Source organism: Macaca nemestrina, chromosome 1 (genome assembly GCF_043159975.1).
Source record: "Macaca nemestrina isolate mMacNem1 chromosome 1, mMacNem.hap1, whole genome shotgun sequence".
Taxonomy (NCBI): Eukaryota; Metazoa; Chordata; class Mammalia; order Primates; family Cercopithecidae; genus Macaca; species Macaca nemestrina.
The window spans coordinates 135,470,402-135,493,872 of record NC_092125.1 but is presented as its reverse complement, the minus strand read 5'-3'; the positions used below and the strand labels follow the sequence as shown (position 1 = coordinate 135,493,872).

The 23,471-nt window shown below is 35.3% G+C and overlaps 1 protein-coding gene, 1 long non-coding RNA gene and 1 pseudogene across 6 annotated transcripts in view; 1 reads left to right on the top strand and 2 right to left on the bottom strand.

Moving 5' to 3' along the window:
• LOC105485445 (dihydropyrimidine dehydrogenase) overlaps positions 1-23,471 on the bottom strand; it is an 875,814-nt gene that overhangs the window by 709,240 nt on the left and 143,103 nt on the right. The gene's annotated exons all lie outside the window — the stretch shown is intronic.
• LOC139357473 (uncharacterized) overlaps positions 1-23,471 on the bottom strand; it is a 67,488-nt gene that overhangs the window by 15,878 nt on the left and 28,139 nt on the right. The gene's annotated exons all lie outside the window — the stretch shown is intronic.
• Positions 3,709-4,766, top strand: LOC112427361 (zinc finger protein 131 pseudogene; annotated as a pseudogene).

Sequence of the window (23,471 nt, the reverse complement as noted above, 5' to 3'; positions counted from 1 at the left end):
CTAGTATTTAAGGAAATTAAATCAAAATGTACATTTTCTCACATGAAATTTGCTAACATTAAAAAGAAAAATAGGCTGGGCACAGTGGCTCATATCTGTATTCCCAGCACTTTGGGGGGCTGAGGCGGGCAGATCTCCAGAGGTCAGGAGTTCCAGGCCAGCTGGTGAAACCTTGCCTCTACTAAAAATACACAAAAAAATTCCCTGGGCGTGGTAGCACGCACCTGTACTCCCAGCTACTCAGGAGGCTGAGGCACGAGAATCACTTGAACCCAGGGGGTAGAGGTTGCAGTGAGCTGCACGCCAGTCAAGGTGATAGAACGAGACTCCGTCTCAATTAAAAAGAAAAAAGAAAAATATTAGTGTTGGAAAGTAAATGAGAAATAAGTATTTTAATATACTGTTAGCGGCTGCATCAACTTTAAAGAGCTATTTCACATTTCTAGTAAAAAATGCGTCTGCCTTTTTAACCAGAAATTGATCTCTAGTAATATATCCTATAGAGACATGCATATATGTGCACAAAAAGACATGCATACACATTTATTTCAAATAAATAAAGGAGATGCAATTAACAAAAAAGTATATTGTCACTGTAAAGCAGTATATCTTATTTAAAAGCACACATTCTAAAGAAAGAAAATTAAATCATGGTATGATTCTGAATAATTGTATATGGCATCATATTCTCTTACATCTGTTTGATTCAAAACAGTTAGATGAATGCATTAATCTTCTTTAAAACTAATCATATAACCCATATTTGGGGATTAGGAATGTTTCTGACTTCATCTGTCAATGCGTAGACAGTACAATAGCTCCACAGATTTTCTAAATAATTACAAAAACATTCATATTTAATGAATAAGGAAAAAAGCCATTGCTGTTTTAAAATGAATAACTTGTGTGCTTGATTACATAGTCTAATAATTTTAAGCACCTTTGTTTTATCTTACAAAACATTTTATATTATAAAATATCATCTGCTATAAGGTCTTTTCTTGTGCTCAACTTATTTCCATTTCTTAATAAAACGAAAAGACTATAAAATCTAGTAAGCAGAAAAATAAGTGAAAGGTAATTATTTTTAGTATTCTTTCTTGTATTCTTTATTGTATTATACAAAAATAAAAATCTTTATTTATCAAAGTCCTCTTACTTTTTCCAATGATATTGATTTAAATGTTTTTATCTCTCTAAACTACTCTCTTGCTTCCTCATTCTCATCAGGGAATACAAGGGAAATGGAGAAAATAAGACAAGATTTTCTCAATTTTGCCACTCAGCATGCTCTGTATTCAGTAACTACTTCTTGAGTGTCCTCCATAGTCTTAGGCACTGCACAAGGTCATAAGGATACAGCGGGGGACAAGTCAAATCCACGTTTGACCTTAAAGAACTCAGAAATTGTACTTCTTTCTTTTATTAAAGGAAAAGTTAGCTATCCAGACTGCTCAGTTAACAACAGCAGTATTCCACCTCTCATCCTATCTTGTCTCCACAGAGAACTGTAGAGAAGCTACTTGAATTTGGAGAACTCCTCGATCATCCATAAAAGTAAAATTTCAATAGATTACATTGAAGGCAGAAGTGTAATTTCATGGGTTAGAAGGAAGCATTTGATGAGGAAGCAGATGCATTGTTTTCACGTGCAAATTTGTTCAAAATAGGCTGACTTGTGAAAGAAAGAAGATAAGTAGAATGATAACTAGGGAGAACAGCAAAGTTGAGCCAAAGCATATTCAGTATAGAAGAATCCCACACATGCTTATGAATGGAGGAAAACTTGTAAGTAGAGAATGGAGACTAGAATAACAACAACAACAACAACATACAAACATATATGTGAGGGAACAAGGTGCTGAAGGAGGTAAAATAGTTTGATTGAAGGCATAGCTTAAAAGTAAACTTACAAAGAATAGAAATATTTCTTCTAAAAGAGATAAAGTTGAAAAGTTGAAAAGTCAGATTTCTGAAGATGATGGATGGTCTCTGACAGAGCTCGGTGCAGATGATTTTTCCATGGCCTCTATGATTTTTGATGGCCTCTAGAAAATCAGAAGTCTAAATAATTAACTAGCTAAGAAATTTAAAATTTGTTTTGAACTAACTTTTTTAGAGCCCTAAGGAAGAAATGTGAGAAGTTTTATTCTATCTCTAACAATGGTCTCTGAAATAAACATTGAGTTCTTACAATGCCTACACCCTGCTAATTTTCAATAGGGCAACTTATGTATTCTTACATCAATCCTGGGAGGCTAATGCCATTTATCAACTGATTGCACAAATGAGACAACTGAGTCAGAAAGTGGTTCAAGTAAAATTTCAGTCTGAGAAGTTTAATTCCAACACTCTTAATCGTGAATATATATTTCCTCTGAGCTTATTTCCACAAGACATATTAGGATACTAGTAAATAAGTTTAATTCATATTTACTAATGATACAGGAAAAGGGCAGGGAAGTGCTGGTTACAGAATGGCGTTGTCCCTGGTGAGGGTCCACCCTCGGGCCTGTGCCCACGGACCTAAGTGAGAACAGCACTTCTGTTTTCGCGCCCAAATGTTCCATTTTCCAAGACTACTCTGGCCCACCAGGCCCCCCATCCTGTGCCTATAAAAACTCTGAGACACTAGCAGGTACCCAGACACAGGCAGCTGGACATTAAGAGGAACACACCAGCAGAAAAGCACACCAACAGATGCTATGTTTGCCATTGATGGCAGAACGATGCAGATGACATGGAATTTGGCCGAGGGTGGTCAGAGAAGAGCCTAGCCACTGAGCCCACTGAACTGCCTGACTCCAGGGGAAGACCACCTTCCTACTCCATCCCCCTTCCGGCTCCCCATCCATCTGCTGACAGCTACTTCCACCACTCAATTAAAAACTTTGCACCCATCTTCCAAACCCACGTATAATCTGATTTTTTCAGTACACTAAGGCAAGAACCCAGGATACAGAAAGAAAGCCTTCTGTCCTGATAAGGCAGAAAGTCTAAGTGGGCTGATTAACACAAGCCCCCTGTGGACACATAAGCTGAAAGAGCACACTAACACGTTCACTGGGGCTTCGGGAGCTGTAAACACTCAACCCTAGATGCTGCCGTGGGGTCCACATTCCCCACTACCTGCCCAAATGCATGCTTCCCCTAGGGGTTTGAGCTTTGGGACAACAAAAAAGTGAGCCACATCACCACTGCACACCCTGTGAGGGGGGATAAGAGAACTTTTCTTGTTTCAACTGAGGGCTCATCCAGGATCCTGGAAGGTGAGCATGAAAGCACAACTGCAGAATCTGCCTCTTTTCCAAAACACTGCCACCTCTCTCTCTTTCCTGTGAGTAAAAGGCTCTGTTTCCCATCATGGAGTTTTAACCACTCTAACCAGGCTGGTTAAACACCCCAGACTTCATTTTTTGTCTCTCTCTCACTGTTTGAAATGGCTCTTATCTCTTCCTTTATGATATTGAGAGTTCTGTTACAGGCTGCGGCAATGTTACTAAGTAAAATGAGCATTTGATTTAGCCGCCAAAAGTGCAAATCAGACCAACTGTAGAGGTACACTGACAGCCTCTACCCAAAAAGCCACAGGCAAGCATGGCTCCGGATACCTACGCCTTACTCCTCCTCCCAGGTCAGGTGCCTGGGCATGTCCACAGCATGTAAAGGCCATGCTCAACAGCCACATTTATATTGCTTTGCCATTTTAAGGGACACATGAAATCACACTCTACTGAGAGTTTCAAGTGTGAAATAAGCAATAAAAAGTATCTTCGGGAGAGCACATGGAAACAGCACCTAAATTGTACCACCTTGAAGAAGTTAGTAACTGGGAAAGAACTAGGAAAAAAATTCATGTATATCAGTACTGTGGGAAACAGTTTGACCATTTTGAACATTTTAAAGAACATTATTGAAAACACACAAGTGAAAAACGTTTTGACTGTCTAAATCATCATTAATGATTTGCTAGAAATACCATCCTCAAAGGTCACCTCATTGCATGCCAAACTGGAGTAGGGGCAAAAAAAAAAAGGAAGAAGCTCTATGAATGCCAGGTCTGTGACAGTGTATTTAACAGCTAGGACCAGTTCAAATATCACTTGATAATACACACTAGACATAAACCCAACCATTGTACTTTATGTGACTTGTGATTTATGCAACAAAATGAATTAAGGAAACATCTTAGTGATACTCAAATATTTCAGAGCATCTAGTAACAGAAGAAGTTCTTTCAGAAGAAGCAGGTGTGCAAACTGAACCTGTAACATCAGTGACTATTATGGAACAAGTTGGGAAGGTACATGTGCTACCATTGCTTCAGGTCCAGATGGATTCAGCACAAGTGACTGTGGAACAAGTCCATCCAGATCTGCTTCAGGACAGCTAGGTACATCGTTCACACATGAGTGAGCTTTCAGAGCAGGTCCAAGTGAGTTATCTAGAAGTGGGTCAAATTCAGACTGCAGAAGGTCTGAACTAAACTGAAGAAGACTGAAGAAGGTACATGTAGAGGAGCTGCATGGTGAACAGGTAAATCAGATGCCAGTGGAAGTACAAACTGCTCTTCTAGAAGCAGATTTGGACCATGTGACCCCAGAAATCATGAACCAAGAGGAGAGCAAGCCTAGCAAAACAGATACTGCTGAGGCTGCCAGAGAAGATCACGAAGATACTGAGGATTTACAGACCAAGCCAACAGTGGATTCTGAAGTGAAAAGGCAGAGAATGAGGACAGAACAGCTATGCTGCTTTTAGAATGAAGTAACACATGAATATATTTTTTTCATTTACCTGTCGGAGTTTTGAATGGATTATGAGCACTATGACTGTCCTTAAGCTAAGAGGCAAATGGACCAATGTTAAGCTATTTCCTGGTGTGCTGAACTGTTTCTGCTAAAACAAATTGCTTCCCCTCCACCCAATTAATGCCACAGAGGAGGAGATTTTTCCATAACTGAAGGGGAATTTTGAGAAGTATATTACTAGAAACCTAAATGGATTATATTCTTATTATATAGATGGGTACGAATGTATCTACTTTCACTGTGGTCAAAGTTCTCCCTTTTCTCTTCCCCAGGTCATGTCCATTCTCAAATTTTCCCATACTGTAAAGTCAAACTTAAATCATTAGAATGCAGCTTTATGTATTCAAGTGCATGTTAGAAAATTGAATATATAGGAAACACAAGGCTGCATCATAAAAACTGCATTGTTAATGCAAGGTTAAATTTTGGCTTCCGGATTTCTTTAGTTTGAAAAAATGTTCCTGTCGATCCCAGTAGTCAGAGATGACATCTCTGCAACAGAAAGAGGTGGAGGCAAAATTTCTAGAATGTTAAACAAAATACAAACACCTGTGCCTTTTCCAAATCAAATAAGTTCTATAAAGCATCTCTGGTTCTTTAAAAGTTTATGTTGTAGAATAAACATTCTTCTCAGCACCACATCACACTTACTCCAAAACTGACCACATAGTTGGAAGTAAAGCACTCCTCAGCAAATGTACAAGAACAGAAATTAAACTGTCTCTCAGACCACAGTGCAATCAAACTAGAACTCAGGATTAAGAAACTCATTCAAAACCGCTCTACTACATGGAAACTGAACAACCTGCTCCTGAATGACTACTGGGTACATAACGAAATGAAGGCAGAAATAAAGATGTTCTCTGAAACCAATGAGAACAAAGATACAACATACCAGAATCTCTGGGACACATTTAAAGCAGTATGTGAGGGAAATTTATAGCACTAAATGCCCACGAGAGAAAGCAGGAAAGATCTAAAATTGACAACCTAACATGACAATTAAAAGAACTGGAGAGCAAGAGCAAACACATTCAAAAGCTAGCAGAAGGCAAGAAATAACTAAGAGCAGAACTGAAGGAGATAGAGACACAAAAAAAGCCTTCAAAAAAATCAATGAATCCAGGAGGTGGTTTTTTGAAAAGACCAACAAAATTGATAGACTGCTAGCCAGACTAATAAAGAAGAAAAGAGAGAAGAATCAAATAGACACAATAAAAAAGGATAAAAGGGATATCACCACCGACCCCATAGAAATATAAACTACCATCAGAGAATACTATAAACACCTCTATGCAAATAAACTAGAAAAACATAGAAGAAATGGATGAATTCCTGGACACATACACCCTCCCAAGACTAAACCAGGAAGAAGTTGAATCCCTGAATAGACCAATAACAGGCTATGAAATTCAGCCAATAATTAATAGCCTACCAACCAAAAAAAGTCCAGGACCAAACAGATTCACAGCCGAATTCTACCAGAGGTACAAGGAGGAGCTGGTACCATTCCTCCTGAAACTATTCCAATCAATAGAAAAAGAGGGAATCCTCCGTAACTCACTTTATGAGGCCAACGTCATCCTGATACCAAAGCCTGGCAGAGACACAACAAAAAAAAGAGAATTTTAGACTAATATCCCTGATGAACATTGATGCAAAAATCCTCAATAAAATACTGGCAAACCGAATCCAGCAGCACATCAAAAAGCTTATCCACCATGATCAAGTGGGCTTCATCCCTGGGATGCAAGGCTGGCTCAACATACGCAAATCAATAAACGTAATCCAGCATATAAACAGAACCAAAGACAAAAACCATATGATTATCTCAATAGATGCAGAAAAGGCCTATGACAAAATTCAACAGCCCTTCATGCTAAAAACTCTCAATAAATTTGGTATTGATGGAATGTATCTCAAAATAATAAGAGGTATTTATGACAAACCCATAGCCAAAATCATACTGCCTGGGCAAAACCCGGAAGCATTCCCTTTGAAAACTGGCATAAGACAGGGATGACCTCTCTCACCACTCCTATTCAACATAGTGTTGGAAGTGCTTGCCAGGGCAATCAGGCAGGAGAAAGAAATAAAGGGTATTCAATTAGGAAAAGAGGAAGTCAAACTGTCCTTGTTTGCAGATGACATGATTGTATTAGAAAACCCCATGATCTCAGCCCGAAATCTCCTTAAGCTGATAAGCAACTTCAGCAAAGTCTCAGGATACAAAATCAATGTGCAAAAATCACAAGGAGAACTATAAACCACTGCCCAGTGAAATAAAAGAGGACGCAAACAAATGGAAGAACCATGCTCATGGATAGGAAGAATCAATATTGTGAAAATGGCCATACTGCCCAAGGTAATTTGTAGATTCAATGCCATCCCCATTAAGCTACCAATGACTGTCCTCACAGAACTGGAAAAAACAACTTTAAAGTTCATATGGAACCAAAAAAGAGCCCATATAGCCAAGTCAATACTAAGCCAAAAGAACAAAGCTGGAGGCATTACGCTACCTGACTTCAAACTATACTAGAAGGCTACAGTAACCAAATCAGTATGGTACTGGTACCAAAACAGAGATACAGACCAATGGAACAGAACAGAGCCCTCAGAAATAATACCACACATCTACAGCCATCTGATCTTTGACAAACCTGACAAAAACAAGAAATGGGGAAAGGATTCCCTATTTAATAAACGGTGCTGGGAAAACTGTCTAGCCATATGTAGAAAACTGAAACTGGATTGCTTCCTTACATCTTATACAAAAATTAATTCAAGATGGATTCGAGACTTAAATGTTAGACCTAAAACCATAAAAACCCTAGAAGAAAACCTGGGTAATACCATTCAGGACATAGGAATGGGCAAGGACTTCATGACTAAAACAGCAAAAGCAACGGCAACAAAAGCTAAAATAGACAAATGGGATCTAATTAAACTAAAGAGCTTCTGCACAGCAAAAGAAACTACCATCAGAGTGAATAGGAAACCTACAGAATGGGAGAAAATTTTTGCAATCTACTCATCTGACAAAGGGCTAATATCCAGAACCTACAAAGAACTCAAACAAATTTACAAGAAAAAAACAAACAACCCCATCAAAAAGTGGGCAAAGGATATGAACAGACATTTCTCAAAAGAAGACATTCATACAGCCAACAGACACATGAAAAAATGCTCATCATCACTGGCCATCAGAGAAATGCAAATCAAAACCACAATGAGATACCATCTCACACCAGTTAGAATGGCAATCATTAAAAAACCAGGAAACTACAGGTGCTGGAGAAGACGTGGAGAAACAGGAACACTTTTACACTGTTGGTGGGACTCTAAACTAGTTCAACCATTGTGTAAGACAGTGTGGTGATTCCTCAAGAATCTAGAACTAGAAATACCATTTGACCCAGTCATCCCATTACTGAGTATATACCCAAAGGATTATAAATCATGCTGCTATAAAGACACATACAAATACATATGTGTGCATGTCATACACATACATATGTGTGCATGTGTCCTTATAGCAGCATGATTTATAAACCTTTGGGTATATTCCCAAATGATTATATATGTGTGTGTATTGTGCAAACATATGTTTTATTGCAGCACTATTCACAATAGCAAAGACTTGGAATCAACCCAAATGTCCATCAGTGACAGACTGGATTAAGAAAATGTGGCACATATACACCATGGAATACTATGCAGTCATAAAAAAGGATAACTTCGTGTCCTTTGTAGGGACATGAATGCAGCTGGAAACCATCATTCTCAACTATCGCAAGAACAGAAAACCAAACACTGCATGTTCTCATTCATAGGTGGGAATTGAACAACGAGATCACTTGGACACAGGAAGGGGAACAACACACACTGGGGCCTATTTTGGGGAGGGGGGAGGGGAGGGATAGCATTAGCAGATATACCTAATGTAAATGACGAGTTAATGGGTGCAGCACACCAACATGGCACATGTATACATATGTAACAAACCTGCACGTTGTGCTCATGTACCCTAGAACTTAAAGTATAATAAAAAAAAATTTTTTTAAGTTTATGTTGTAAGGAACAATGTAGACAATGCTATAATACTTTATATTTTTGCTTATAATGACAACCATCAGTTCTTTTTCACCTAAGATAGGTTGAGAAATTTTATTTAACGGCAGCTGAAGAGTCATTTTCAATTGGGAAAATTCATTTACATCTGTGGTAAACTTTATTTTGATTAAAAGTTGCACTGGTATTTTACCACCAGATAAAAAAAAAAACCATGAGTATCATTTAAAACTTTATGTATTTAAAATAAAGTACAGAGAAAAACATTTATATAATTATCAGGCTTTGTTTTGAATGAAATCTTTTCCTCTGATCCTTAATGCAATAATTTTGTGCTATAACTTTTAAAGCCATACAAATAAGAGTGCTAAACTGTGAACTTAAAAGGAGGTGTGTAAATATTTTTAATCAGTATTATTTGGAAAATAAAATATAACAAACACATAAACTAATACACTATTTTCTTTACCTATTAAATATTGGGAGTTATTTACATTTTTAAAGTAAAGTTTAAAATTATGAAAAAATTTACATAATATTGTTATCCTGAAAATAATATATTTTATGGGATATTCTAAGACAGAAAAACACATAGAAAAAGATGATCAGTTAATAACAAAAATCACTTTTAATTGCCACACAGATAATTTGGGTGTACACTTTTTCTAATTTTTGAAGCCTATAAGCACATACGCAAACATATATATTACAAAAAACTCAACTTACACTTTTTTAAACCTTTTTTTGCATTTAAGACATTTTTCTATGTTGATAAAAATAAATGTTATGTCACAATTTTTAATGGCTACTTATTATTACATTTTATAGCATTATGAAAATTAAACAGACTCCTATGTTGGACACATGAATTGTCACTTTCTATATTGCTATTATCAACAATTATGTAAGAAACAATCTTTATAATCATCACTATCTGTCAGATTATGTCCCTTATAGTTTCCCTTTATAATTTTATAATACATAAAATAATATAGGTTTTTGGTTCTGCTCCATTAAACTTTATTTTTAGAACTGTTAAATTTGTAGCTTTCTAAAATGTTTTATCTTAAAGACTAATATCTTAATGACTCACTCATTAGCTTTATTTTTCAAATATTTAATTAAAATTAAATTTTATAATTGTGATTTTTTTGCACTTCCTTAACCTGTATGTATTTTACTTTTAGATTATTAAAATGTGGCCAATAATAACACTTACTAGTTTGGTTTTTGAGAATATTAAGTGGGTTAATATATTCAGGGGGCTTAGAACAGCTCCTGGCACATAATCAGCAATGAAATACATATTTTTAGTTATACTATATATAGTTATATAAGTATGGCATATATATACACACATACATGTACATATACATGTATTAATATATGTAAGTATATAACCATATAACTATACAAAAAGTTATAAGATATATATATATATGCACATGAACTAATGAATACTTATACTTAACCTGCTTCTAAACATTTTGAATATCATCTCTGACTACTATTATTCTTTTAATATACTGCTGGATATGATTTGCTAATTTGATTTAAACTTTTTATTAATGTAAGTAAGCTCAATTTTAATGTTCCTTTTGTGCTATTTTATTCAAGTGTTGTTATTGAGTGTTTTTAGAATAAATTATAAATCTCATGTTTTCCCATATTCCAGAAATATTTAAATAACAAAGGAATTATTAATTATAATCGGTAACTGTTACTCTTTAGGACTGGCAAAGATCACCTATGAAACAGTATATTAGTATAGCAACTCTTCTGTAGTTAAGACTTTTTTTCATTTTCTCTTTTTTTTTCTCCTTCCTATTTCCTCCATGGTTATACGTTTGGTTATGCTTTCCAATTCACTGAATTCATCTAATCTAAGTATAATTTAGAATTCACTTATATTTTCCTAACAGACTTACAGATATTTCAAAATTTTAGTAGTCTAGAAAGGCTATAACCTTTTTTTTTTTTTTTTTTTTTGCCATCTCTGGATAGATCTGCTCCTCATTCCTAATGCTTTGAATTTGTATTTCATATCATTTACTTTTATTCATTTGGCTTGTCCTGTGTGAATAATTGGATAATTGATTTGCACTTTCAAAAAACTAAATCAAAAACCCAATTCAAAAAAACAGTTTTCAAAAAGCCAATACTTGACTAAATTATCAGTTTTTCATTTTTTTATTTGATAAACTTTTGTTTTTTTTATTTTATTTTTATTTTTATTTTTTTTTTTTTTTGAGACGGAGTCTCATGCTGTTGCCCAGGCTGGAGTGCAGTGGCGCGATCTCGGCTCACTGCAAGCTCCGCCTCCTGGGTTCACGCCATTCTCCTGCCTCTGCCTCCTGAGTAGCTAGGACTACAGGCGCCCGCCACCGCGCCCGGCTAATTTTTTGTATTTTTAGTAGAGACGGGGTTTCACTGTGGTCTCGATCTCCTGACCTTGTGATCCGCCCGCCTCGGCCTCCCAAAGTGCTGGGATTACAGGCTTGAGCCACCGCGCCCGGCCTGTTTTTTTTATTTTTTATTTGATAACCATAATTTTTGCTGACTTGCCTACTGCTATATCTCTCACTATCACCGGTTTTCTAGCAAGCATTCTTTCCAGTAGTTTTCACATTATAAGTGCTATGTCAATTGGTGTGTAACATTTTTCTTTATCTGTCTCCCCAATGTCTTACAAGGCACATACCTTGCTTTTAAATTTTCTAGGTGTTCTTTTTGTCTTTTAATTAGAGGAATAAATTAGCATCTTTTTCTCATGGTCAGATAAGATTAGAATTGTAGATGTTAACTTTGATGCGAGATATTTAGCACATATTTACTGTCTTTCATTTCCCTAATCCACAGTTACTCAGTCTTCATTTTGATAGTCTGGGGTTTACATGCAGATTATCATCATTATATTGCCATACTCATATTATTATCTACTATTTTAAAAATATTTGTCTTTTATATTCACTTGTACAAAAGAATTTTAAACCATACTCTCAATCTCTAAATTGTTTTCCATTCAAGTGTAAAATATTTATCAGGTTTTTTTTCCTAATAGGTTAGATAAATGGTATATTTTCTGAACCCCTGAATGTCTAAGAATATATTTATACACCAGCATACATTAACTACCTTGCCTCTACATAAAACTGTCAGCCCACAACATAATTTCTTTTAAAATTCCACAGACAAAATTTCTATATTATCTTCTGATATATGGAAGTGAATAGGTGAAGCCACCTAAATTTCCCCCCCTGCTCTTGGTAACCTATTTGTCCCTTTAGCCTACATATTTATTGGCAGGACTTTTCTTAATTGTTGTAGTATAATAACTTGACTAGATAATAGTAAACTCGGAAAATAAATCATTTGGAGTTATACATGCAGGTAAAGAAAAAACTCTCCTATGACATCTCCGATTATTGGTTATACTTATTTAACTTTCTCTGTGGGGTATACCTATTTCTGCTGCCCTACTCTCGATTCTTTGCTCTGCTCTGTTTTTACTCAATATGTTATCATCTCCCAACATATTATATATATTCTTGTGTCCTAATGTTTATAATCTGTCTCCCTCCTCAGGATGTCATCTTTGTGAGAGCAGGTGTAATGTTTGCTTTGTTTATTGCTGTGTTTCCAGAACATTGAATGATACCATAGCTAGAATGCAAACAGTTTTTGACTGAATTCAAGAAATTCCACATTGGGTCATCATTTATCCTGAATATTACTGAGGTTTTTTTCACATTATTGTATCTTACTTAACATTTAGAATTTTTTTAAATATTTTTCTATGATTTGTTTCATTTTCTGTTAATTTTTTCATTTGTATTTATGGTGGGTGCATATTAGGTGTATGTATTTATAGGCTACATGTGATGTTTGATAAGGTTGGGAAGGAAAGTAGGTGGGGAAAGGTGGGGATGGTTAATGGTTACAAAAATATAGTTAGAATGAATAAGATGTAGCATTTGATAGCACAACAGAGTGTCTCACATAATTTTAAGCTTTATGATTTTCATCTGCATTGTCAAGAGCTGATCAAATTTATTCTTTTTCATTTTACCAGTGATTGTATTTTTCTTTAGCTGTAATTCTATTCATGAATGCCTGCAAAGTGGAGTTTAATGTTTTTAGATTCTTAATTCTGTCTTATCTCTTTCCTTTGTTTTATCTTAGTCTGTATTTTGCTCCTTTTTCAAAGAAGTCATGCTTTCATGAACTGTGCTGAAGTCCTAAAATTATGCCAAGATGTGTCCACATCTCTGAAGTTATCACAAAGGTTAATATTTTTTGGTATGCTCCAGGATGTTAGAAGATAGTGGGCAGTAGTTGCAGGCACTGCTACTACTGCATCTGCATCACACAACCTGCAAGTCTTTATTTTTTGAGGTGATCCTCCTAAAAAGGTTTTATGATTGGATTATTTTCCCATCTCTCTAGTTTTTCTACGCTTTTCAATATCTGCCTGCATGTAGAAGAAGAAGTAGTGGAGACTCAGGAAAAAGTCCTCTGTTTTGCCCAGACAATCTAGAAAAAGATAGAGAAACTGATACTCAGTTTCCTCATGAACAAAAGTGTAAGTTCTCCAGGCAGAGGCAGAGTATTGAAGCATTTTCCTTCCTTTGTGTTAGGCAGTCTGTGTGTGATGTAAATCTGGAGTACAACAAAAATAGGAAACGTGCTTAAAATTTTCTTATGGAAATTATTTTTGATGTATACTTACTATATTTTTCTTTAGGATTTTACTGTCAAAATTAGTTGCTATTGTTATTACAAGGTTAGACATTTTCAAGTGTATCTGAGAATTCATAAAGGCTCAAAGCTACAAATGTAAGTTTTAATTAAAGTAGTATTCAAACTTTTTGACAAAATTTATGTACTCTAAGTGAAATTATCTAAAAATACTATAGGAAGTGTGGATATCATTTACCATGATGGAACTACTAATAACTGCAATAACTGTTTATCTATATGTCTTTTTTTCTCTGAGTATTCATTATTTACTACCTAACACCTAGCTGTAAAAATTTTAAACGTTTCACTTTTTCACCCAGATCATTTATAACATTAAAATTTTAAAAATTAATGCACTCCAGGCTTTTAAATATTATGTGTGTATATTTTTTCACTTACCTTAGAGACAAGATTATTTAGTCATGAAAATGACTATAGATTCACTTATGAACAACTACAAATCTGTTCCTTGCAAATAAAGCCAAAGAGACTGCAAAATACTCAAGGCCACACTAATTTCTCTTCTCTTTGAAAATCTACTGTATGGTGTTTACTTATTAGAAAATTCATAACACAAAATATTCTGTGGATAAAACTGCCAGAAGGGACCTTACAGATGATCAAGTCCAATGTACAAATGAGAGACCGGAACCACAGAGACCTATTCAAGATTTCAAAGCCAGCTAACCCTAGAACACAGGTCTTCCCATTTCGTATCTAGTTTTGCTTTTTCAGCCAAACAGAAAGGTATTTAAGGACAGATATCATGTCCTCTGGGTCCTAGTAACCTCCTCCACACATATAATATTGATAGGAAATTTAAAACTGCTTTAATGTTGATACATGATGGATGATGAACAAGACATGCTTTTCGGTTTTTTGTTCTAGCTTGACTGTGTGGTGAAGTAGCCATTATGTACTAATCTCTGGTGTGGCAAATAAAAGTGACAACCCTCAAGTTTTTCTCTCAAGATTACATCAGAAAATAGATATAGGAGACAGGTATAGTGGCTCACACCTACAATCCAAGCACTTTGGGAGGCCTAGGCAGGCAGATCACCTGAGGTCAGGAGTTCGAAACCAGCCTGGCCAACATGGTGCAACCCCGTCTCTACTGAAAATACAAAAATTACCCACCAGGCATGGTGGCATATGTCTGTAGTCCCAGCTACTAGGGAAGCTCAGGCAGCAGGACAGCTTGAACTTGGGAGACAGAGATTGTAGTGAGCCAAGACTGCACCACTGAACTCCAGCCTGGGCAACAGAGTGAGACCCTGTCTCAAATTAAAAAGAAAAAGAAAAAGGAAGGAAGGGAGGGAGGGAGGGAGGGAGGGAGGGAATATATTATTGGGTTATAATAATAATTAGAAAACATCTCAAAATTTAGAAAGCATACCCATAAACATCATCTCATTAAATTCTTCAACAGCCTTGCATGGTAAACATTATATTCTCTCTAAATTATTAATACGAAAAAAATCCACAGCCCAAGTAACTAGCTCAAGTTTGCAAAGCTAATGAGTGTGAAGGCAAGAAATTAAACTTACTCTATTTCATTAAAAAGTTTAAATTATATTACTTCTCCATAGACTAATGCTGTTTATTAAATCCTGTCAAAATACTTCTGCATTCAATGCTACCAAAGTCAAAGTTATAACTATTACACAACATTCAACAGGACTATAACCTAAAATGTTACATCTTAAAACATGTAAACTCACTTACCACTTAAATGTATCAACGACCACAACAAAGACATTTATTTTCATTGTTATATCACTATATATAGGCATAGATAGGGTGAAGGAAAAGGTTTTATTTTGTGCAGCAGTAAGTAATAATGAAAATCAAAAGAGTAGTATCTTTGATAATTTCACACATTATCACCTAAGAAATAGCTGCTCAATTTTTCTCAAAAAAAATCTACAGGGAGTTTTCATACAGAGCTCAAACTAGCTAAGGAACCACTTGGTTCAACAAGCTCTCTTTCTATACTCATGGTTAGCATTGAAACATACTGCCACCTTATGACAATTCTTTTTATATCTTAATTTTCAGAATATTCTGTTTTAAAAATAAATTCACCAGGAATATGGCCATAATGTCTAGAAATTATCTGGAATTTATTTGAGATTTTTAAGTTATTAGCGCTATTGAAAGCAACCTGAGAGAAAAACACTACATTTAAAAGAGTATTTTTAGATTTTGAACAAAACAATAATTTTGACATGGTTTCACAAGGATTTTTAAATCCAAGAATCAGGCATATAACTGATTACACGCTGGCAATTGATCTAAAATTTAGAATCTATTTTTCCAATAACAGTTTAAGAAGTTATATTCAAGTATTTGCCCTTATTCTCTCTATAATTTTGCAAACACACACACACACACACACACACACACACAGAGAGAGAGAGAGACTTACAAGCTGCAATAGTTTAGATTTGAAGAAAGTACAGGGAAAATAAAGACTAAACTTTAAAAAGGACTGTAAACATAAATACATTAGTGTGGGAAATTTACAAGAAGACAAAATAAAACTACTACAAAATTACTACTACCACAAAATAAAGTATCTGCCTATATATAAACCTCTTTTTGAGTATCCACAGTAGAAATTTCCATTGTACCATGACACATGAAGCTTTTATACAGGGGCAGGTTTATTTTTCTCTATGGATCCAGTGATTCATGTTTGTAATGGGTTCTCTGTTTCCTTTTTTGCATTAGTTGCTAATGTACTTATATAATAATTTATTTTTCATCTTTATCAAGTATATAAGAAATCATTGCATGCATTTTATACAGTATTATCACTCCCGGTCGCATCTTTTTTTTCTGCCTTATTTTCACTTTGGCCTGGTAGTACCATTTACTTTATGTAATAACTTGGTTCTATGGAAAAATAAGAATTTAGAAGTTGAACAACTAGAATCAACTCTAACTTTGACTAGCTCTAGGGCCATGATCAGTTACTTCGTCTCTAGGATAAACTATAGATTGTATATTCATAAGTTGTGACTAAAAATACCTTTAGAGATATCATATTTATTGGGTGCCTAATATATAACGGATACTTACGTAACTTAATTTCTACATTGTTTGATTTCAGTGAAGCTTCTAAAATCAACTTATGTTTTCTAATTACTTTTAATGCAGTTGTGTTCTCCCACAAAAGCAGTTTTTAAATCAATGATGTCTTGGAATTGAGGAAAAAGACTATTAACTTACTGTACCGTACTTTTGTAATCACCTTTGTGTTCTTTTCAAAGTAAGCAGAATTACTAACAAAAACATTTCAATAAAATGCTCAGTTGCAGTTAAATCATAAATGGGGAAAAATTAGAAACTGCTGAACAAATAAAGGCTATGATTAAGACATCGACATTCTTGTTTTGAGAAAAAAGTTGACAATTCACTAAACTTTTCCATATGTCATGAACACTGAAAATTCACTAAAACTTGTTTAAACTTCATGCACAAAGGGACAATAAATTTTTTAAAAGTCGTGCACAATAACATAATGCTTAGTTTAATTACTGATTTGCTGTCTGCCCAAAGTTTTAATCAAGAGAGTTCTTACATGTGGGTAACAATGATGACATCTGTAAAAGTTAGTGCCACGTTTAACTCCTCCAGGCACTAGAGCACCTGGTGACGCCACAGGGAAGAAATCATGGATACTTCTTGAACATACTGCAACAGCTGTCAACTCAGAAGGAGGTATATTCTAAGTTCTACCAAGCAAGTAGTACTCTACAAAACCTCATTCTGTCCCTTCTTTTAACTGAACAGAAGCCAGATGGAAACATGCAACTTGTCAAATTGCAAATGAAGAATTACTATAAATTGTATTGCATGGATCTCTGGGTGTTCACCATTAAAAATTTGGTCGCTCAATTTGCAGAGTAATTTCACTGACATTTAAAGAAAACTAAAGATGCTTGATGCTATTTCAGGTAAAGACACTATCATATTTTTAAGAGAATACACCAAGATAAAGACTATGAAAATATGAGTATAACTTTAACGTAATAGCAGGACAAATAACTAACAAGCATCATTCTGGAAGCTTCATAATGTCCAGAATGACTACAACTGCAGCTCTCATGAGAGTTAATTGGACAATCTGCTTGGAGCACACAGCCACGGAAAACCAAGAAGACAAGCTGTATTACTCATGATACAGCAGTCTTAGCTATACTGTTATGGCTGGGTAAACCTCCACCTGTATCTCCATTATAGACTTCTATTTCCATCCATTGTATGTGATTACCACAAATGTTTAAACATTTTGAGGAAATATTCATTGTAAGTGTAAACAAAAGTCAAAACTAATAATTTTGCTTTATACTTTCGGTACAAAAATTACCAATGATTTTAAGACTACCATTTGTTTGATAAAATTAGACATATGTAGTTATTTCATATTTAGAGTGTAAGCATTACTATTTCTGAGATGCCCCAAGGAATGTTTTTATTTGCTCATCCATTCTTGTATGTCTACATATAAACATCCATTGAGCATCTACTGTATGACATGTTCCATGCATGTTTAGTTACATAAAGACATCCTTTCAACATCATTAAACCCTTCTTTAAAAACTAGAGTCTTGTTTAGGGTAGAAAAAATGACCTGCAAGTTCTGAAACAAAATGATTTATATCAACCTGAATCACATCCTAAATGTATATGTGATCCTAGTGATGTGATAAAGATCACTGAGCCCCTGAGAGTATCCATTAAACACATCTCCCAAAACTGTGGAACAAGTATTTCTTAGCAGCTTTAAATGATACACATTATTTACTTATCTTCTAAATAAACCCTAAAAATTATATAAATGATTTTATCAAGTCACCTCACATTTTTTCTATACCAATAATGCATTTTAATATGGTTAATCAGCACTAAATAATATTTCAAATGCTTATAAATTTAGATACACCTTAGCTCAATAACCACACCATGCATGTCCACAGAGGAGAAGACTGAGTCTTAGCAAAGGTTGAAAAAGCTGCTTAAGATCACACAGTAACAGGATGTGTGGTTCTGACTGATTTGCTTTAGCATCAGGCCTGTGTCTCATTCCAATCCTTTATTCTTTGATAAATCTCTTAGACCAAAAAGTGCAACACTGAAAGGTATTAGTCCAAGGTAATCATGTAGGGACAGAAAGATAAATTTTAAGTTGTTGAGGAAGTAAACTCAGACACCTTTTACTGCTCTCTCTCTTCCTCATCCTCTCACACTAATAGACATGATTAAACCACTGCAAACAAAGGTCTATGGAGGATGCTTTCTCCATACCGCCTGGTTCCCTGTGCATTACATAAATCATGGTGGTAGAACTACTGGCCTATACCACCTCTGTCATCTTCATTTCTCTACAGATTTGCCTTTCTTTCAAACCTACTATCCCATTTTATTCTGTAGCCTCAGACAGCTGTCTTTGCAGCACAACAGACAGCAGTCACTGAGACCTTGCTTGTGGCATGTTCTATGGAGGTCCACATCCCTTGCAGCTGCCTTTCCTGGATCACGGGACCCCATCACAGTGAGATCTTCCCTATCTGCAGGTAGAGGACTGGGAATTATACGTTTGCTGGGGGCATTGCCGTGCATACTCACTTTAATTCCCATCTTACCAAACTGTATTCTAATTTTATTCATTTCCCTGTTTAGATTTAAAATGTTCAGTAAAAGCACAGAAAGTAAAAGTAGTATAAAGGCAAGATCAGTGAATGAAAAACAACTCAGAAATTGACTACAAATTCAGTGCTACTTTATATGCCAATCCCTTCTATCTTTAATAGTATTCATCAAATGTCTCAGTCATTTATAAAGAGTAAATTATTTTCCTTTGATACATTTGACAGAATAAATGGTCAAAGTCCTTTGTTACTTTTGTCTGTAGGAGTCAGGGCTGAGAAAGTTCCCTGGATATCAGGTGGCAGTATCATCAGGGTGATACCATGGTTCACCCTGATGTGAGCCATGTGAGCCAATACAGTAAAGGCACAGTCCTAGGGGAATGTGCAATACTGTGGTGGGCACTGGATAATTCTGAAAGCATGGGGTAGGAGTGTGTTGGAGAGAACCACCAAATGCTAGCTGTTATAATCCCTGTGTTACTCATCTCTCAAATGTCCCCTTTCTATTTCTTACAGAGCCAAAGCTGTTGAACAGAAAAAGATAGAAAGCTGATTTTTAACAAAAGTATTATTCGAATGATCATGACTATAAATAATTGGCCTCTTCCAAAATGAAAAAGAACTCCATGCCCTAGTTGTACAGGAATAGGTATTGATCATTCTACTTAAAAGTAATACTTTTATACAAGATGACTTACACCACAGAAAATCAGATGTGCTTTATCGGGTTTCGCAAGTAGGGACTGCTACCCCAGGGGAGATGTTTCCAAATAAGGAAAGAATACAGCTTTGTTATTTTATTTTTTTATTTATTTATTTTTGAGACAGTCTTGCGCTATTGCTCACACTGGAGTGCAGTGGCATGATCTCGGCTCACTGCAACCTCCACCTCCTGGATTCAAGCGATTCTCTCACCTCAGCCTCCTGAGTAGCTGGGATTATAGGCACCCGCCACCACATCTGGCTAATTATTGTGTTTTAGAGATGGGGTTTCACCATGTTAGCCAGGCTTCTGACTTCAGGTGATCCACCTGCCTTGGCCTCCCAAAGTGCTGAGATTACAGGAGTGAGCCACCACACCCGGCCTTATTTTATTTTTAATCAAAGACAAGGAGGCATCATTTATTAGAGGTAATTTCCAACAAAAAAGTTGCAGATTTGGAAGACAACTCATTCAAAGAAAGGCCACACCTTTCTTATGGTCAGTAATTTATTCTAGATCCCAAGTCTAACCCAATATCATGGTAACAGAAAGCATCAGCTTTTCCCTGCAATCTCTCATTCTTCTAGTAAAACAATGGTTCCCATGACAATAGATGTTACCTCAGCAGAAGCAAGTTCAGAGTAGAGGCAGTAAACATATCTTGGCTTAATAACCAGGGAGAAAACTACACTGGCAGTATTTTCCTCTCACTTTATTTTTGCTGTTAGTAATAGAAGTAATAGGTTATAACAGATATTAGTGACATTATCAGTCATCTAATATGCAATACTTGACTTCATTTGATTTTCTATTCCAAAGAGACTATGAGTGTTAAACATACGAGGAATACTAAAAAGCAAAATGGAGGACATGACAATTCCTGCTAATTGCCATTCATTACCTCTCCAAACAACTGTATTTCCTTAGATATAAGCCATGCTTTTCTTTCTTTTTTTTTTTTTTTAATCACTCTTACAGTGTAAATAAAACCAATTTCTCAGCTCTTTATACCAACAGTTGAGAGTGTAGATATCTATTTAGTAACCGAGCCTCCCTGGCAAGAAGCTCTAGGGGATATATGAAGTAGATCTCTAGATGAAGAGGACATAAAGAACAAGAGAACACACTTAAGTCTCAAGTGTTTTAAACAAATGTAAATATATGAAGTTTTACAAGGCTAAACTATCTTTCTCAAGAAGTGTAGTACAAAATGTTCTGGGTGGTTCCCATTTAACAAAATAGGCCATTACTTTACCGAGAAAGTAAATCCAGTTTATATTTCCTATTACTCACATGGGCACTATGGAAGCACTCTCTTTCATAAATGATCTGTGTTCAAATCTACCTACCTTTCTCTTACTTCCTTTTCAGAAGGTCTCTTCTAACTACTGTGAAAAACATGTGAGGGATGCATATTACCAGATTAACCCGAGCTATCCAATGTGACATTGTAATGAGACTGTGATTTTGACTGTCATCTATATCACCTTCATTAGAGCTGATTTTTTACAGAGTTAAATAGACACTAACAAAGGTAGCCAATACATAAAATTGTATGTCCAGAAGAATTTTAATGACAAACAGAAGCTAGGAAAACAATTCCTGCACTGGTTACTTTTGTGTCAGGACATAATATGCTTAAAAGTAAGAAAGACAATAAGCTATTTGTAAAATATAATTTTTTTATAATTTCATGGTATTCTGTTTTTAATAAATGCAAATACATTTATTCATTTTTTGCTGTCTAATGAGAACTATTCACATCCTGTTGTTTAGTAAAGTCATTAGATTATAGCTAACACAAACTTTAATTTGTAGAAAGAAAAAACATAGCAGCATAGCAAAATATACTTGCATTTTGCATAAGCTTCAAACACCACAAAGTCCATTGAACATTTAATTGAGTAATCATGCATATTTAATTTGTTATTTTGATAATGTATAACATATAAAAGTAATTTACTGAATATGAGAAAGGTAAAAATCTCCCTGAGATACAGTATGCACCACACAGATTTCCTCTGTGTCTTCTTCATACTGTCATATGAATCAGTTTGGATCACTGTTTTATGTTATGCATATTATTCAATTTGAATATATATTTAAAGTGGTATTTTACAAATGGAAGAAAATAATTACTTACACACATATTTGTGATTCGAAGCTTTCAACAGGCAATGACACTCATCCATCAACAGTCTTCAGTGCCATATGTTTTTATAGCAGTTCTCCAAACATGAATAGAACCTAAATATGCAGTGAGTTTCAAGCACATCACACACCCCGTGTTCATTAATAGATCTTTATACTGGCCACAAGAGAGATTATCTTTTCTTTTGGGTCACTGACTCTTCACTGCAAAGATATCTTCCCAATTTGGCCTTTAAATCTTAGGTCGACAATATACCTCACCCAAATAAAAAAAAAAAAAAAAGAAAGAAAAGGGATTCAACTTCTCTCCCAAAATACTCAATTTAAGACAATCAGAGAAGATGAATGGCAATTAAATCCTATTACTCTAAAAAGAACAAGGGCAAATTTTAGAAAAACATTCCTCTCTATTTTACATGTTTATCAGTAAACAACACTTTACCAATTCTAACAAGCTTGATGATTGGTGCCTTAGAAAATTTACATTTCTAATGAAATTCATGGATTCTTTTAATGTACAGATGAAAAAAGTGTGATATGTAAAAATGTGGACATTTGTGACTTGTAATTGGCCTTCACTTTTACGCAAAAGACATCACCCTTATAAATGATTTTTTTTTTTTTTTTGAGATGGAGTCTCGCTCTGTTGCCCATGCTGGATGGAATGCAGTGCCACGATCTCGGCTCACTGCAAGCTCCGCCTCCCAGGTTCACACCATTCTCCTGCCTCAGCCTCCCAAGTAGATGGGACTACAGGAGCCTGCCACCACGCCCGGCTAATTTTTTGTATTCTTAGTAGAGACGGGGTTACACTGTGTTAACTAGGATGGTCTTGATCTCCTGACCTCATGATCTGCCCGCCTCAGCCTCCCAAAGTGCTGGGATTACAGGCGTGAGCCACCGTGCCTGGCCATAAATGATTTTTTTTTTAAAGCACAAAGATAAAATGTGCTTAATCCATTCTGAATTATTGTAATGTTCTCATTTAAAAGCCACCATCTATCAAAGATTATCTTACTTTATATCAAAGGAACATCCATTAAATATTTATCCTTCTCATCCTGGAAATGTGCTCACACACAAGATGAGGGCCCTACCTGAGGAGACATTTCTATAAGTCATTTTATTAGCTCATCTCTGAATAAAATAGAATAGACACCGGAAGTTTACACCTAAAGAGCAGCACTCTTTTTAGGCTGAAGAGTGTGATTTCTGAAGGCCAATATTAAATTACACATTCTGAAGCCAATGAGTTAACTTATATTATCTTGGAAACAAGGAGTTACTACTTATTTTGTTTGACCTAAAATTAGCAAACATTTGCAAAAGGAAAGC